The 16993-nt window shown below is 44.4% G+C and overlaps 1 long non-coding RNA gene across 2 annotated transcripts in view; it reads left to right on the top strand.

The window, feature by feature from the left end:
- LOC109491562 overlaps nt 1–16993 on the top strand; it is a 57000-nt gene that overhangs the window by 16790 nt on the left and 23217 nt on the right. For both annotated transcript variants that reach the window (XR_006585602.1, XR_006585601.1), the window contains exon 2: nt 8067–8258. This is a non-coding gene — a long non-coding RNA (uncharacterized LOC109491562). The remainder of the gene's footprint in view (nt 1–8066; nt 8259–16993) is intronic.

The following is a 16993-nucleotide window of genomic DNA, read 5'->3' as shown; positions in this document are numbered from 1 at the left end:
GGCGTGAGACAGGGAGAGGTTTGTGGTGTTATGCCCCTGAGTGTTGGGATACTTGTTTCTACAGCGCTACATGGCCTGTTCTGACTGATCTCCTGTCTCCAGGACGTCCCTGCAGAGCACAGATAACAAAGGAGTTAATCGTGGCTTTCTATTCCGAAGCCTAAAGCCCAGGAATGCAAACAATGCATTTGAGATACCAGCTGGAGATACAAGACCTCCTCTGGACCTAGAGAAACAACATATGGAAAACCAGGGAGGAAGCAAAGAGCTCAGACCCCAGTGTATCCCTGGGTCCGCGTTCCCCACCCGTGCCTCTCCGAGGTGGGCGGTTTCTCTCGCAAACCCGTAGATGCTTTTGGAGATGTAAGAGCTGGTGGGATTCGGGTCCCCGTCTAGAAAAACTCCACACATACTCAATGAGGAGCAGATAAGGTCTTTGAAATGTGTCTACAGCTGCATCGCTTCATGGAGTTGTCTCCCATTCACTGACAGGAGGTCAAGAGAAGGGACCCATGTGCCTAACACAGGCACGTGGAGGAGAGGCCTCACTGGCCCCTTCTGTCGGGGAATGGGGGAGAGTGTGGTGGTGCTCACTCATGGTCTAAGACCCGCTGAGCACGCAAGGCATCTCCTGCTCTGTTCCTGACTACCTCCCCTGCCACATTCCCCATCATCTGCCTTCATTTCAGCCCCAGTAAGTTACTTACGCTTCCCTAAATCTCCTCGGCTACTCTATGCCTTTGTGTCATAGCCTTTGCTCTCACTTCTACCTGACATTCTCTTCCTGTCCCTTATTGGACTGATGCGTCCCCTGAGGTTCACTTGACTTGCCGCCTCCTCTGGGAAACATTTCCTATTTCATCAATGCCATTAGTCACTTTTCCCTTTATCTACTGATGTGCCTAACACTTCCTGCTACTTAACAAAATTTCAACAAATCTTTCCGAAATACTAGCTGTGAGCCAGGTGTTGTGATCCCCAGAGTGAATACTGGCGAACAGAGCAAATAGGGTTCTGCCTCAAGGGGTCCCCATTCCAGGTACTATTTCGGCATGACAAATCTCCCCCAAACTTAGCAGTGTAGAGCAACCAACCATCTTATCTCATGTGGCTTCTGTGGTCAGGAATTCAGGAAAGGCTCCAGCTGGGTACTTTTAGCTTGGGGTCCTCGTGGAGTTGCGGTTAAATGGTGACTGCAGCTGGAACAACAGAGGAGGGCAGAGTGTGGGGACACGTCAGTTTGCCAAGCATCTGTCTCCTTTAACGTGGGCTCAGAGCCTCTCCGTATGGTCTCTCTGCATGGGCTAGTTTGGGCTTCCTCTCAGCATGCCATCCTCAGGGCAGTCCGACTGCTTGCATGGCATCTGAAGACCCCCAGAGTGAGTATTCCAGAAGGCAAGGCAGAGGTTACATTGCCTTTTGGGACTTAGCTTCAGAAATTGCACAGTCACTTTTCTTGCATTGTCTTAGTTAGAAGGGAATCACCAGCCTGATCAGATTTAACAACGGGGGAATTAGGCTCCACCTCTTGATGGGAGAATAAAAAGTTCTAGAAGAGCATGTGACACAGGAGAAGTCATTACAATCAGTTTTGGAAAATAAAGACTGCCATGGTTTCCTCTAGTACTTGCCAAACTTTAATGCGAGCCCACCTCCCTCTCTAGACCATAAGCTTGTTGAAGGCATGAATTAGGTCTTATTATTTATTCTTAGAACTCAGCACAACATCTGGAAGAGAGAAGTCACTCAGTATATATGGAATTAATCAATGAGTTCTCCATTTTTTTCTCCTCCAGGTTCAGAGAATCCTGAATTCTATAAACAGAAATTATTATCTATTATTTTAATTAAGATAATGAATACTTCTGCAAGGGTTATTTAGTTTCTCAAAATAACAAATTTTCTAAGTATCCAGTAGGCTTTTTTTTTTTTAGCTATCAAAGTCAAATTTCTAAAAGTTGCATAGAAACTTGACATGGACACAAAATTGATTTTTTTTTCACATAGTCCTTCCAAGTACTTTGGTTCCTCATGCTGAAACATCTCCACCTCGAGGACTCTGCCTGCCAGATGAAAACTGGCAGCATCCTTTGTTTTTGTTTTGTTTTGTTTTTAAGTTTCTTTATTTATTTTGAGTATCAGAGAGTGTGAGTGGGGGGAGGGGTAGAGAGAGGGAGAAAGAGAATCCCAAACAAGCTCTGTGCTGTGAGCACAGAGCCCGACGTGGGGCTCGATCCCACAAACCGTGAGATCACGACCCACGCCGAAATCAAGAGTTGGATGCTTCACCAACTGAGCCACCCCGGCGCCTCATATCAGCATCCTTTGAAGGGTTAAAGTTTTAATAGAACCTAGGCTTCCCCAGGGCGATGCGGGTCTAGATGCTCTGCTGTATTGAAACCCCAGACTTGACTTTCCCCAGGATCACATAGCTCCTTACCTCGGAAGCCACAAGACTCTTCCCCTTCTCTCTGAATGGCACCCTCGCAACCAGCACACCCTGAAGATTTGCTGGAGCTGCTTCACTAGAGAACAAATCTGAGATGTCCCTAAACACAGTTTGCAGTCGCAATTAGACTGAAGGGCGCTGGCCAGTGCATTGTGGCATATGTCAGTTTCGCTCAGCTCCCTCCACACATGCAGGACGCTGGGTGAAGACTCCTCCCATCCCATTTCGAAACAATTTTAGGCAGGATGAAGCAGGACCAATACCAGATGCTTGTGTGGTGACACAGAAAATAGGAGCCATTTGCCAAGCTTCCTTCGGTAGCTTTTTCGTTTCCTTGTCCCATTCATGTCTTGTTTACGGTACTCAGTTGACTTGTATTTATGATCGTATATTATATGTATATTATTATGACCATGAACAGTTACCTTAGTTATAAACATTGATGATAGCTTCTATTATTTCTATTATTAAGGTCTTATCCTAAACACTTTACCCACCTCAGCTGATGCTGAAACTCTGCTATGTTAATACTCTCTTCCCCATGTGGGGGGTTCAGAGAGATTAAAATTTTACCCAAGGTAACAGAGGCAGCAGAGCGGGGTTCGAACACTCTCGTGCCTGATTCCAGTGGTTTTAAGAGCCTGGAGCCTTTCTCTGACTCGAGAGGTAATCGTAAGGAGCGGAGGAAGTTCCGACAGTACTTGTATGTGCAACCTCTGTCCCCACGGGCTCTACTCTGGCCACCAGCTCCCCCTCAGGGCTTCTCTGCCTCTATGACAGTCTTGTTGCCTAGAAGAGGGTGTTGAGGTGGCTCCCCCTTGTGAGCCCAGCTGTTACTGCTGTGGAGGTTGTAGCTGCAGGTGGCCCAGCTGGCATGTGGTCCCTTGGCCATTTCTTGGGGGTCCTGAGGAGGCGAGGTGCAGCATTGTCGGCCGTAAGGAGCGTGAGGTTTTGAGAGAGAGGACTGTGCCGTGAGTCTTCGTTCGTCTGTCTGCTGGTTGCATGATCCTGGGCAAACTTGACCCTCGGTTTGCTCATTTGAAGCAGGACTTAATGATACCTGTCTTGCCTTCCTCTCTGGTCACTGTGGGAATCAAATGACTTAACCTTGGGGGAGATTGCTCCGTGAAGTGTCAAATTTGACAAAATGTTGGTCATTTTTATCAGGGATGATCAGCAGGGTTGGTGTCCCTCAGGGACAAGGCTGCCACATAGGAAGGGGATTGCACAGTGGAGGAGGGGTAGATAGGTTCCTGAAGACTGCAGCTTCTGGGAAAGACTTTTGAGATGTGCTATTTGGCTGCAGTCGTTACTGTTGGGACAGGGCCGGATAGTGAGGCTGGACTGACGCACCAGGGATGAAAAAGCAAAGCTATTAAGACAGTAAAATCTTGCCAATTGTATATGAGAACGGAAAAAAAAACAACATCTTTGCCAAAGTACATGTCAGGCCTTCATTTATTCCTTCAACAAAATGTTTTTAGATGCCTGCTCTGTGCATAGCCCACGAGTTACTAGAACGGAATATTTAGATACCTGTTGACATAAAATTAATTTGATTAACTATAGAAATAAAGTGTTTAGACGGATACTTAGAAAATTAAGATAAATACGGGATTTTACTTTAAGTTTGCCGACTTCACAAGTTCCCAAGACATTCTGTTTCTTGCATTTGTGCACCACGCGGAGGACAGTTCAGAGGAGGAAGCATGATGTGGCAGGGTAAAGTTGTTTGTGGTGTCTGTTGTTTGTTTGTCGGTTATGCCCTGGCTCTTGACCTTGGCACTTCTCCTCCTCAAACTTCAATTTTCCTATCTGAACAGTGCAGGTGATGATACTTTGTGGCCGTCAGGGTCCGGGTGGGACTTCCGTACCATGTTTGGTAAGCGATGAGCAGTCAACAAATGTTAACGTCCTTTCTTGTGAAGGCTGGTGGCTTCTCATGGTATCAGGTAACCCTTGACCATAATCAATGCCGTTTGATTCTTCTCTTCTTGGAGTTCCCGACACCCTTGTCCTCGTTGGCCCCCCTGGGGTGGTAACCACGAGGCTGACTTCCCTTTTGAGCAGGAGCCATTGACGACAGTGTGCCCTTCCCATGTGACTGCTCAGAACTTAGGTACAAATTCAGTACCGGTTTCTACCGCATGGGGAGTTTCATTCTGCAATCTTAGATGGGTCTGTGACACCTAAAGGCCAGCGTGCCCGAAAGACTCAATCAGATCTGTTCTCCTCTTGGAGAGAAAGCTCCTGTTTCAGACAAAGCCCAAAGCCCAGGAACCCTCCACATTTCTGAGTCAGGGCTTCTGTGGTGTATACGCCAGAGGCTCTTTCTTCTGTCTGCCTGCCTGTCATGTCTTTGTAGCTTCAAGGGCTTTTCACCTGGCATCTCACTGATTTTTATGAACAAGGTAGTGATCTAGCTGCATCATCTGTCACCTACTGATCCCAGGATTTAAGCCACGAGTATGGCTGGCTGTAAAAATATCTGCTTTCCCTGTATTAGGGTAGGCTAACTGCCGTAGCACACAATCCCCGGATTTGGGTGGCTTGGCACAATTGTTTGTCTTGCTAATGGAAAGTCCAGTTGGGTGTTCCTGGACAGCAAGCAGCCTTCCAAGTGGTCGTATTGGGATCCAGTCCTGTGGTTTTGTCTGTAGGGTATATGGCTGTGTCCTTAGGGCCCTACCCATGTCCTTTTGGCCCCTTCTATTTTCTTGTCTGCCAATTCAACTTCGAGTTGCCACAACCACCACCTGAACCTCTTTCCAGAGGCTCTCTCTGGCCCCCCCTGAGCTTGCTCTGCCCACATGTGTCAAAGTACCAGAAGTGTCCCCAAACTAATTCGTATTCCTCAAACAATGACTTATGAGGATTAGTATATAAGTACCCCAGCTCCCTTGATCCTTAGGTAGGATAACTCTGGGGAGAGAAGGGGAAGAGCCCTATGCTGTTTACCATAGGATTAAGCTGCCTCGTCCACAGTGGTAACTTGTAAGATAGCATACTTTTTTTATTGGCTTTCTTCTTTCCCTACTTCCTCTCTCCACTCCTCTCTTGATGTTTCCTGAGATCACCTTCCAAATTAACTACTTTCTGGAGTGATCAAGTGAACTTTACTGGCTCAGGTAACTAAAAGGCACATGGTTAGAACTGGTTTCAGACATGACTGGATTCAGGGTTCAAACAATGTCTATTGTATATGGTTTCTCTCATCTTTGCTCTCTGCCTTCTGATATACTGGCTTATTCTCAATATCCAAGTTATAGGAAGATGGCTGCAGTGGCTTCAAGCTGAATGTTTTCTCCCTTTTAAGCTGAAAGAGGAAGAGAATTAAACATTTTTCCAAGTTAAAAAGAAGAAGGAGAAGGAGGAGGAGGAGGAGGAGGAGGAGGAGGAGGAGGAGGAGAAGAAGAAGAAGAAGAATCATCTGATTCTTTCCCATTGGTTCTGATTGTTTGATGTGCCCATCCGCGAACCAATCACAGTGGAAGTGATTGTAATGTGTGATTGGCTTAACCCGGTCACATGCCGGCAGGCTAGTAGGACTGCCCTACATAACCTCATGGGCTGATGTGAGGGAGATGCGATCACCCCAAAAAAGTAGGCTGTTGCTGGCCGGTGGGATGGATGCTAGAGGGGCAGAGAGCACATGTCTCTGAAAATCCCTTTTTCCTCTGACAGTCTCTGGTTTCTAACTATGGTCTGTGCTTTTGCTAAAATGTTTCTGCGAGGTTTAAACGGGGGATAATGTGGACGGTGTATTGGCTTTGGAATCAGGAGTCCTGGGTTCTTGTCCTTCCGCACCAGCTGTAACTGAGTGAGTTCCTTCTCTTCTCAGATCCTCAGAGGGGGAGGATCTATAAAATGAGACATTTGGACACAATCTCTTCTAAGACCTTTCCCAGTTCGAACATGCCATGGTTCTCTGATGCCCCTATTGTTCAGTCAAATGCCCATCTAGAAGGGAGAGGCAGCCAAACAGTTTCCCAACTGGAACCGAAACTTTAGACATGTAAGATGTTCATGTAAATTCCTTTCTGTATACTGTATACTTTCTTGTATTTAACAGAACACCAAAGGGTTATACTTTAACGTTTTCACTGCCCTCCTGGTTAATCTCGCAATGAAATTATCCTGTTGCATTTGGGACCATGTCCCGTATTTCCATAACAACAGACTGGATAAGCCTTAGATACAGAAAAGTAATTATTGTTAATATAAAATCTACTGGAAACCCATTCTTCTGAACACTTTGCCCTTCCTTTAAAAAAGTATTTTCTTGAGAACAGTTTAATCCATCTGATCATGATTTAGTTTCTATTGACTCATCATTTTTCCTCAGCAGAAGTGATTTAACTTCCAAAAAGGATTTAAGAAGTAACTTCGACATTCTTTTTTGCCAGCAAATAGAAAATCACATTTATTTTTTTTTACCCTAGAACAAATGGATTTTAAACTTAAGTTTCTAGCCCAAAGCTATGAACGCTTGGGCTTTGGTCTTGGGTTTTTTGTTTTTTGTTTTTTAACTTTTTTTTTTTCAACGTTTATTTTTATTTTTGGGACAGAGAGAGACAGAGCATGAACAGGGGAGGGGCAGAGAGAGAGGGAGACACAGAATCGGAAACAGGGTCCAGGTTCTGAGCCATCAGCCCAGAGCCCGACGCGGGGCTCGAACTCACGGACCGCGAGATCGTGACCTGGCTGAAGTCGGACGCTCAACCGACTGCGCCACCCAGGCGCCCCATGGTCTTGGGTTTAAACAGAGCAAAAGGTCTTCTTAACTTGGCTCAGAAAGTAGGCAAAGGTAATTTCCACCTGGCACGCCCCAGTACTGTTAACAGTTATTTATGTGGTATCTGTTCTGATGGGTGGGTTCTCCCGCCATATTTAGAACATCATCGCTCGGGAACTTGGCCGTCTTCGTACTTGGAAAACCTCGTGGTGTTTCCTTCTTTATCATGTCTGGATGCAGCGTGGCCCTTGTTGGCAGAGACCTCTCCTGCCACTCTCGCCGGTTATGTAGGAGCAAGAACTCCATACGCCCTTGCCTACTTAGCTCTGCTCAGGAAATGAACACGTGAAGGTCACTGGGAAACATGGTGGCGAAGAGACTGGGGAAAGAGAACTAAGCTGAGGCACAGAGGTCTAGGATCTCGCCTTGCTCTGATAGTATCGGACTGTCGGATCCTGTGCAAGCCACTGACCCCATTGATGCCTTAGCGTCAACGCACTCACAGCACAGCTGTAAATGAGAGCGTTGGGCCACATCAGTGGTCCTCAGCCTCTGTATGGAGAATAAGCCCCAAGTGTTTATTAGTATGGTAGACGCACATTTCACTACTTCCGCGTGGATCTGCAAGACATGGTTTTGTTCCTCCAAGTGAACTTTTTTGGACAGAATTTGTTTGCTAAACGTGACTACAACGATGTTTCTGGTTCCACATACAGTACCAGGACTTACTCTTCCTCCATCAAGAGGTGGAGTCTCTGTCTCCTCCTGGTGGCACGAGGCAGACTTTTGTGACTGTCTCAACTTTCTGAGTGACTTCTGAGCCCCAGTCCTCAAAGCGGAACAGCTTCGCCTGGCTCTCTCACTCCGGTTTCTGTGCTGCAGAGACCACGTGGAGACAGAGAGGTCCCAGGAGCCCCAGCCCTGCCAGCTGCCAGCTGTTGGAGTCCTGCAGCCTGGGCACCAGTCGCACGAGTGAGCCAGCCTTCTGATGACTCCAGCTCTAGCCATTATCTGCCTGCAACTGCATGACAGATACAAATGCCAACCACCTTGCCGAGGCCAGCAAACTCCCAGGTGGGTATGGGGTAAAAGCGAGATCATTGGTGTCGCTTCAAGCCACTAGTTTGGGGTGGCTTTTTAGGCAGAATGTACGACTGAACAACGGCTACCAAGTCCCCGTCCCACTGGGTGATAGGAATAGGGCTCAGCCATTTCACCCATGCTATTCTTTCCATGGAATTGTCTGAGTTGGGAGGCATTACGTTGTCATGCTGTCAGGGGGTTACCTGGTCATGCTGTCCTTGAGGTCGCCATCTACATAGTCTGTGTCCACTGGGGTTCCTTGTTCCTGTCTAGTCTGCACTGGTCACTTTGTTCTTTCCTTCTTCGTGAACATAAGAGCTCTCTAGTCTATTAACTTTTGAAACCGTATCTGTGCTACACTCAGGCTCAGGGGACACATTTAACCGCTTCACTTAGGGCTTCTGGAAACTCCATAGCATCGTGCCTCTTGAGTGCAGAAGGTCATTTTTGCTGTTCCTGCCATGCGGTGTGGCACAAGAGTGTCTGCGTGACTCTTCCAGATGGGCTCCGAAGCCAATATTTTTCAGATTTTTGGGTTGCACCCCCTGGATGAGTCCTTAAATCAATCCGGTAGCTTGCAACCAGCATTAAAACAAATTTTAAAAGGGCAGAATAGAATTGAAAGGAATCTATCAGAGTAGTTAAGGGAGCTATGATGGTTAGTTTTGTATGTCACCCTAGCTAGACCACGGTGCCAAGACACCTGGTCAATAATGGATGTTGCTGTGAAGGTAGTTTTAGATGAGATTATCACTCAAATAATTAGACTTTGAGCAAAGCAGATTACCCCCCCTAACCGGTGGGTCTTAACCAATCAGTTGAAGACCTTCAGAAGAAGACTGACTTCCTCTGAAGAAGAGGGAATCCTGCCAGCAGAGTTTTTGGATTCAAACTGCAATGTCAACTGGGCCTACCTTGCAGATTTGATACACACACACACACACACACACACACACACACAGACACACACTCTATTAGTTCCATTTCTCTGGAGCACCTTGACTAATACAGTAGCTGTTCTTTCATGAATTTGTGCTTTTAATTATATATATATATATATATATATATATATATATATATATATATATATTCAGTGTATATATATGTTCAGTATATATATATATATATATATGGTATATTTTCAGTGTGTATATATATGTATATATACTGTGTGTGTGTGTATAATTATGTGTATGTATGTATGTGTATAAATACATGTATATACACATACATACATACACATACTGAATTGTTGCCTAATACATGTTTCTTACTATGAATCACGGTAAAAATGTTTGGCAGATACCATCTCTGAGGCATATTGTCAGACATTTCTTTTCGCTTCTTTTCATGGTGGGATCTTGTCATCTTGTTAGGCTCTTCCCAGGGCTGTTGGCTCTTCAAACATCTCCAGGTTTGGTTTTATTTTGTTTTGTTTTCTTTTTTCTTTTCTTTTCTTTTTCTTTTTCTTTTCTTTTCCTTTTCCCTTCCTTTTCCTTTTCCTTTTCCTTTTCCTTTTCCTTTTCCTTTTCCTTTTCCTTTTCCTTTCTACCATCCCCTCACTCCCTTTCCAGATTTCAGCCGGCAGGGACATGATAGGGATCCAGGTGGTGGAAGGAGGATTAAGACACAGGATTCCTTGTCTGGTTCATCCCTTCTTCTGACATTACCTCCCCCCAACCCCCTCTCTCTCTCCTCATTCCTTATGTCTTGAGGAACCTTTTCAAACTGAGTATGATTGGTTTCCCACAAGTTGTTGGCAGAGTGCCTGGGACAAAGGACTTTTCCCCTTGAGCTTCAGGTTTTATCATCTGTATCATGGGGAAACGAGTGTATACCTCATGCTATTATGGTACAACTGAACGGAAAAGAACATGGTCTGACACATCTCATATATTCACCGTATCTCAGTTACCCTTTCTTCCTCACCCACGACATAAGTTGATGTGTTGGCATCCTCTCAAGACAGATTCTTCTGGGTGGGAACCCCATCTGATTCTTTCACTTCTATAGCACATAACAGGTACTCAGTATTATTGAACTAAAAGTCCCAGTCCAAATATCCAGGACTTCCTTGGCCTTTTGACTCTTGTTTGTTGATTGAGGAACTCTGAGCCTGCCAGATCGGGGATTGTGCTAACCTCCCGTGGATAAAACACACACAGACCGACTGATGTTAAACACGTATCACACAGATAATACCAAGTGAAAACACCACCCAATTGGAAGTGACTCTTAGTTCACCTGGAATGCCTCTCTGTTAGGGCCCTCTCTTCCAAGACTGCTAGAAGGACAGAGGAGAATGAAATGGGAAGCAGATGTTACAGGAATCTCCTTGACATCGAGCAGGAGCCTTGATTGTCCCCAGTGGATACTTGCACATCGTGAGGGGGGCAATATTCCTAGTAACTGCATACAAATTCAGCAAGGGTTCTCTCTAGGTATTGAAATAAAAGCCTTATTCTTTTCCAGTTTAGTTGGGAGTCATAATTCAGACCGATAGATGAAGGCTGGTTGCCTGAAGACAGCTGACCTCTCAAGTCCTCTTAGCAGACCCACACCAAAGTGGGCTTTGTGTACATAATGACATGGGGAGAAAATAATACCTTTCTGCCTGTTGCTGGTTGGCACCGGCCCTTCTCTCCTGGGAAGGCTTGTTTCTGCCTATTTAAACTATAAAGTGGTCAGTCATGAATGTTATCTAAATTTGCGTTCAATGCTGACCACATTGCCAGTGTTCAATAAATGAAAAATAACATTCCATTTTGGAGCATTGGTCTGTGACCTAGAACTCAAGCAGTCACTGGCTTTGCTGCATTCACCGTCCGACTGCCATTCACAATAAAAAAGTGAAATAATTAACATAATAATCCCGTTCAAAATTATACCCATTGGCTTAAATAGCTTTGCCATATTTAGAAATGCTTTGGGTAAATGCAGTTATTTAATAGTTTAAAGCTAGTTTCATTTGGATAATAGAGCATTGTTCAGCGATGAAATGACTAAGTACCCTTTTCACGTGCCCTGCGAGAAATACAATAAATAGAATGTTGTGCTTGTATGGTGTCAGTTTTCCTGAGCTGTCAGTTCGAAGCAAGCTACGTGCTTTTCATTAATCTCAGCATCCCTGGGTTGACACAATAATCCTGCTTTCTGGAGTGGTTCCCTCTGTTTTTCTCCATTGACCTTTTCTCCTCATTCCTGACTGTCCTCTAGCCCCCCCACTTCCCACAACTAACTTTCCTACTTTTTCTCTACTCACTTTCCTCCTATCTTCCTTTGTCGTTTTCTCTTTGGAACACCCACCTCCTTTATTATGTTTTTAAATGTTTATTTACTTTTGAGAGAGACAGACAGGGTGTGCGTGGGGGATGGGCAGAGAGAGGGAGACACAGAATCCGAAGCAGGCTCCAGGCTCTGAGCTGTCAGCACAGAGACTGATGCGGGGCTTGAACTCAAGAACTGTGAGAACATGACCTGAGCCGAAGTCAGACTCTTTTTTTTTTTTTTAATTTATTTTTTTTCATTTTTTTCTTTTTTTTTTTTTTAGTTTTTAAAATTTACATCCAAATTAGTTAGCATAGAGTGCAACAATGATTTCAGAAGTAGATTCCTTAGTGCCCCTTACCCATTTAGCCCATCCCCCCCTCCCTCAACCCCTCCAGTAACCCTCTGTTTGTTCTCCATGTTTAAGAGTCTCTTCTGTTTTGTCTCCCTCCCTGTTTTTATATTATTTTTGTTTCCCTTCCCTTATGTTCATCTCTTTTGTCTCTTAAAGTCCTCATATGAGTGAAGTCATATGATTTTTGTCTTTCTCTGACTAATTTCGCTTAGCATAATACCCTCCAGTTCCATCCACGTAGTTGCAAATGGCAAGATTTCATTCTTTTTGATTGCCGAGTAGTACTCCATTGTATATATGTATATATATACACCACACCTTCTTTGTCCATTCATCCATCGATGGGCATTTGGGCTCTTTCCATACTTTGGCTATTGTTGATAGTGCTGCTATAAACATGGGGGGTGCATGTGTCCCTTTGCAACAGCACACCTGTATCCCTTGGATAAATGCCTAGTAGTGCAATTGCTGGGTTGTTGGGTAGTTCTATTTTTAATTTTTTGAGGAACCTCCATACTGTTTTCCAAAGTGGCTGCACCAGTTTGCATTCCCACCAACAATGCAAAAGAGATCCTCTTTCTCCACATCCTCACCAACATCTGTTGTTGCCTGAGTTGTTAATGTTAGCCATTCTGCCGAAGTCAGACTCCTGACTGAGCCACCCAGGCACCCCAGCCGCCTCCTTTAACCGGGTTTGACTTACTGGGCAGGTCCCATGCCAGCACCTCAGCTGAGCACTACCAGGGAACTAGGCATTGGTTTCTGGTTGTCAGCTTTCAAAACTATGCTACCCATTGGAATGTATAAATCATATATAGGTCAGGTAAGGAAGAAGGTCCCATCGGTGTTGCTTGTTATAGAAAAAGGAAGTTTAGCATAAGAACCCAAACATATACTAGTACATATGTTTATAGCAAAAAAAAAAATGATCATTACAATACACAAAGAGATTTAAAGAAACACAGCCCTGGATACAGGCTGACATGGTCTTTCCAAAAACCCGCTGGGATTTATCCCTTCCCAACCTACCTTTGATTGTGTTTTCGAAGTTTGCCATAATCTTTCTCCAGTGCTCTTTGCAAGGTTCACGCTCCATCCCTGTGCCATCATGGCTTCTGAAGGATTGTCCACAGTCAGAAGACCTGTTCGGTTATGAGGATTTGTCATTTGGGCTCTATTCCTCATGTTTCTGCTGTTTTCTTGTGACCTCTGGGCACCCGATCCCCTTCCCTCCATTACTTTGCTTTATCAGAGGGATGACATTCAATCCCTCCTTGAGCTGTAGTCGCTACTCACTGCCTACAAAGGTGTTTGGCCTTCACAGGGGCCTCTTGCCAAAGTTTCGTATTTCTGAGACCAAATTCTGCCACTCTGCTCTGCTTGTCCCTTGTACATGTGTACACGGGTCCGCATGTCCACATGTATGTATATTCCCATATCACATTTTTAGCATGCACATACACAACCTTGTATTTTTCCCCAGGAGGGAGACTGTTCCCCCCCATCAGCATCAACATACTGAGGCACTGGCTTTGTTTTTAAAATGACCTAGTATAGAAGGGCTAATGTCCATCCATTTCGAAGAACAGCAAACACATTTGCTTCCTTCCTCAAATTTCTTAAAGGGGCCCTGCTCCCAAGCATTAAAACAAAACAAAAAGCAGTTACATTGGGGTTTCCTATCACACATTTTTTTTCAATATATGAAGTTTATTGTCAAATTGGTTTCCATACAACACCCAGTGCTCATCCCAAAAGGTGCCCTCCTCAATGCCCATCACCCACCCTCCCCTCCCTCCCACCCCCCATCAACCCTCAGTTTGTTCTCAGTTTTTAAGAGTCTCTTATGCTTTGGCTCTCTTCTACTCTAACCTCTTTTTTTTTTCCTTCCCCTCATGGGTTTCTGTTAAGTTTCTCAGGATCCACATAAGACTGAAACCATATGGTACCTGTCTTTCTCTGTATGGCTTATTTCACTTAGCATAAGACTCTCTAGTTCCATCCATGTTGCTACAAAGGGCCATATTTCGTTCTTTCTCATTGCCATGTAGTACTCCATTGTGTATATAAACCACAATTTTTTTATCCATTCATCAGTTGGTGGACATTTAGGCTCTTTCCATCATTTGGCTATTGTTGAGAGTGCTGCTATAAACATTGGGGTACAAGTGCCCCTATGCATCAGCACTCCTGTATCCCTTGGGTAAATTCCTAGCAGTGCTATTGCTGGGTCATAGGGTAGGTCTATTTTTAATTTTTTGAGGAACCTCCACACTGTTTTCCAGAGTGGCTGCACCAATTTGCATTCCCACCAACAGTCCTATCACACATTTTTAAAAAGAACAAAAGAGGGGCCCCTGGGTGGCTCAGTCGGTTAAATGTCCGACTTCGGCTCAGGTCATGATCTTGCAGTCTGTGAGTTCGAGCCCTGCGTCGGGCTCTGTGCTGACAGTTCGGAGCCTGGAGCCCATTTCAGATTCTGTGGTCTCCCTCTCTCTCTGACCCTCCCCCGGTCATGCTCTGTCTCTCTCTGTCTCAAAAATAAATACACGTTCAAAAAAATTTTTTTTAAAAAAAGAACAAAAAAATATATATTGAGCTACATGATGGGAATACAAAATATTGGCTCACAAATTTGTGAATCTTTCTTCTCCCTTCCTCTACCATCCATGAAGATGCTGTGGTGGGGCTTCCTCAGTCGTACGGAATCCCATGTATTTGTTAGGATGTCTTTGTTTACAAGGAGGAGATACCTGATCCACACGGGCTTGAACAAGATTTGTTATCTCCCATTTCTGGAGCTCTGTGGGTAGGCTGGGCTCCAGGGTAGGACACTCAGGGCTCCAGCACCATCCCTCTGGGATCTTCTCTGCCCTGTTGCAGACCGACTCTCACTGTTACAAGGTGGTTATCAGTAGTGACAGTGGCAATTGCTTCTTTGGTGAAGGGTGAAGGTGAGGTGAAGGTTCTACTTATAGCACCACAGACGTGAGGCAAAAAGAAATACCAGGTGGTGGAGAGGCTAAGAGGACTGGCCCCATAAAGTCCTGGGCCAGAGAGGGGATGGGAAGGGAGAGAAGGGAGGCAGCACAGACTGAGTTAGAAAGAGAATTTCCTGGACTTAGAACGGAAGAGGAAGGGCACTTTTGGGCGTCAGCCACGCATGTGTAAGATATTGACAGCAAGAGAGATGGGAAGGAAAATCTGAAAGAAGTTTAGCTCTGTCATAAATATACACTCCTTTGGCGTTTTCATGAATGACTGTAAATTAAGATTTACATGGATTTTCAGGTATTTTGGTTGCTGGAGGACGACAGATTCTAAGGGTTGGTGTGCTCAGCCCTTCTTTGGCCATTCTCTATTAGAGAAAGGTGAATCATATGATTTGTCATCCAAACAGGGACATTGGAGGTTAAAGGGGACCCTAGCAATGATTATGCTGGTACTGCCTGTGTAAACCAGGACTACCCCAGGCAAAATAAGATTCATGCCAATATTTGATACAAAATTTTAGTTAGAAATGCTGCGATAAAAATGGAAAGTGAGGTACGCAAGCACCTAGCCTCACTTGCAGCTATGGTGGTCAGGCTTCAGAGTTGTGATCTATGATTTGGTGGCAGGAATCCCTGAGGAGGACTTACCTTCCTTGCTAAATTGACACTAGGGAGAACAATGGCTCTGTCCCCCTCCTCCTGCTTGGGCTACATGCATCTGAAGATGCATCAGCCATTGTGCGAGCATCAGGGTGGAAGCCGGTGGCCAGGTTGGTGAAGAAAAAGATGGAGGGAACTAGGATAGTGATGATTTCATGGGTCTGCTGAACAGGCCTGGTCTGCTCACCTCCAGACTTCTTATAAGAGGGAAAAAAATAACCCTAACTTGTTTAGGTCAATCTAATAGGATTTCTGTACCTCAGACCCAAGTACAAATTTTGCTGATATGTGTTTTTTTTTTTTAATGTTAGCTTGTATTAAGATGGAGCCATCGGGGCGCCTGGCTGGCTCGGTCAGTAGAGCACGCGACTCTAGATCTCAGGGTCATGAGTTCAAGCCCCACATTGGGTGCAGAGATTACTAAAATTAAATCTTAAAAAGAGACATAGAGCCATAATGTAAGTATGCTTATATGGCAAACACATTAATTCCTTTTCTGTAGTAAATAAACTACATTGGTTGAGAAGACATTCTAAGTATTTTTTTTGGTAGTGTTTTATTAAATTATAGACATTTTCAAACACACACATAAATACACAGAATAGTGGAATAAACCCTGATATGCCCATAACCAAACTTCAGTAATTATTGTTTTATTATTATTGTGGGTTTGTTTCTGTGTTAAGCAAATTAACATTCTATTGAAGGATACATATTACAAATGGGGTAATACCCTCTCTTATGTACAACTGGAGAGACAGAAAGAAAATTTGTAAATAATTTGCTATGGTAACAAGGAACCATCATCAGAAGTGAGCGTTTGATTCACAAATTGACTCTAGGTAATGCTGGGCCATGTGAAATCTTGGCTAAAAACCAAACATTTTCACAGGATTTGTCCCAGCAAGGAGAAAGTAAGGCATAGACTGAAAAGACCGGAGGTCATTACTAGTCATGTGAGCTTAGACACCTTACTTAATCCCTCCAGGTCTCAGACTATTTACCTGTAGAATGGAGATAATATTCACCTCACAGGGCACTTGTGAGAGTTAAGTAAGGTAATAATCGTAAAGTTGTTTATGTAGTAGTTGGTACTTAGTAAATGTTCAGTGGCTGATCAGTATTGCTGATTAATTGGCATGAGTTTCTTTTTTCTTCTAGGCCAGGGCAGGGGGGTGAGTGGGGATGCTATAGAATGACAGGAAGCATAAAAATGTCTAATTTTATAAGCTTCATAAAATGACACATATAGGAGAGGTTGATAATCAAAGACTCCATTTTCCATACTTGGAGACTTAAGTTGCTTCTACCAAATAGAGAGAAGTTATCACTGTGGATAAAGATGGTTAACTGGTTGCAGGTATATTTGTTCCAGGGTCCAGAGGTGGTTCAGTCAGCTATAGCAGTGAGTGCCTGGGGAGATGCCGAGTTCTCAGATCAGAAAAAAAAGT

This window comes from Felis catus, chromosome C2, assembly GCF_018350175.1.
Source record: "Felis catus isolate Fca126 chromosome C2, F.catus_Fca126_mat1.0, whole genome shotgun sequence".
In the NCBI taxonomy this organism is placed as follows: Eukaryota; Metazoa; Chordata; class Mammalia; order Carnivora; family Felidae; genus Felis; species Felis catus.
Note: the sequence above shows the minus strand (reverse complement) of the source record. Positions and strands in the feature narration are given on the sequence as shown.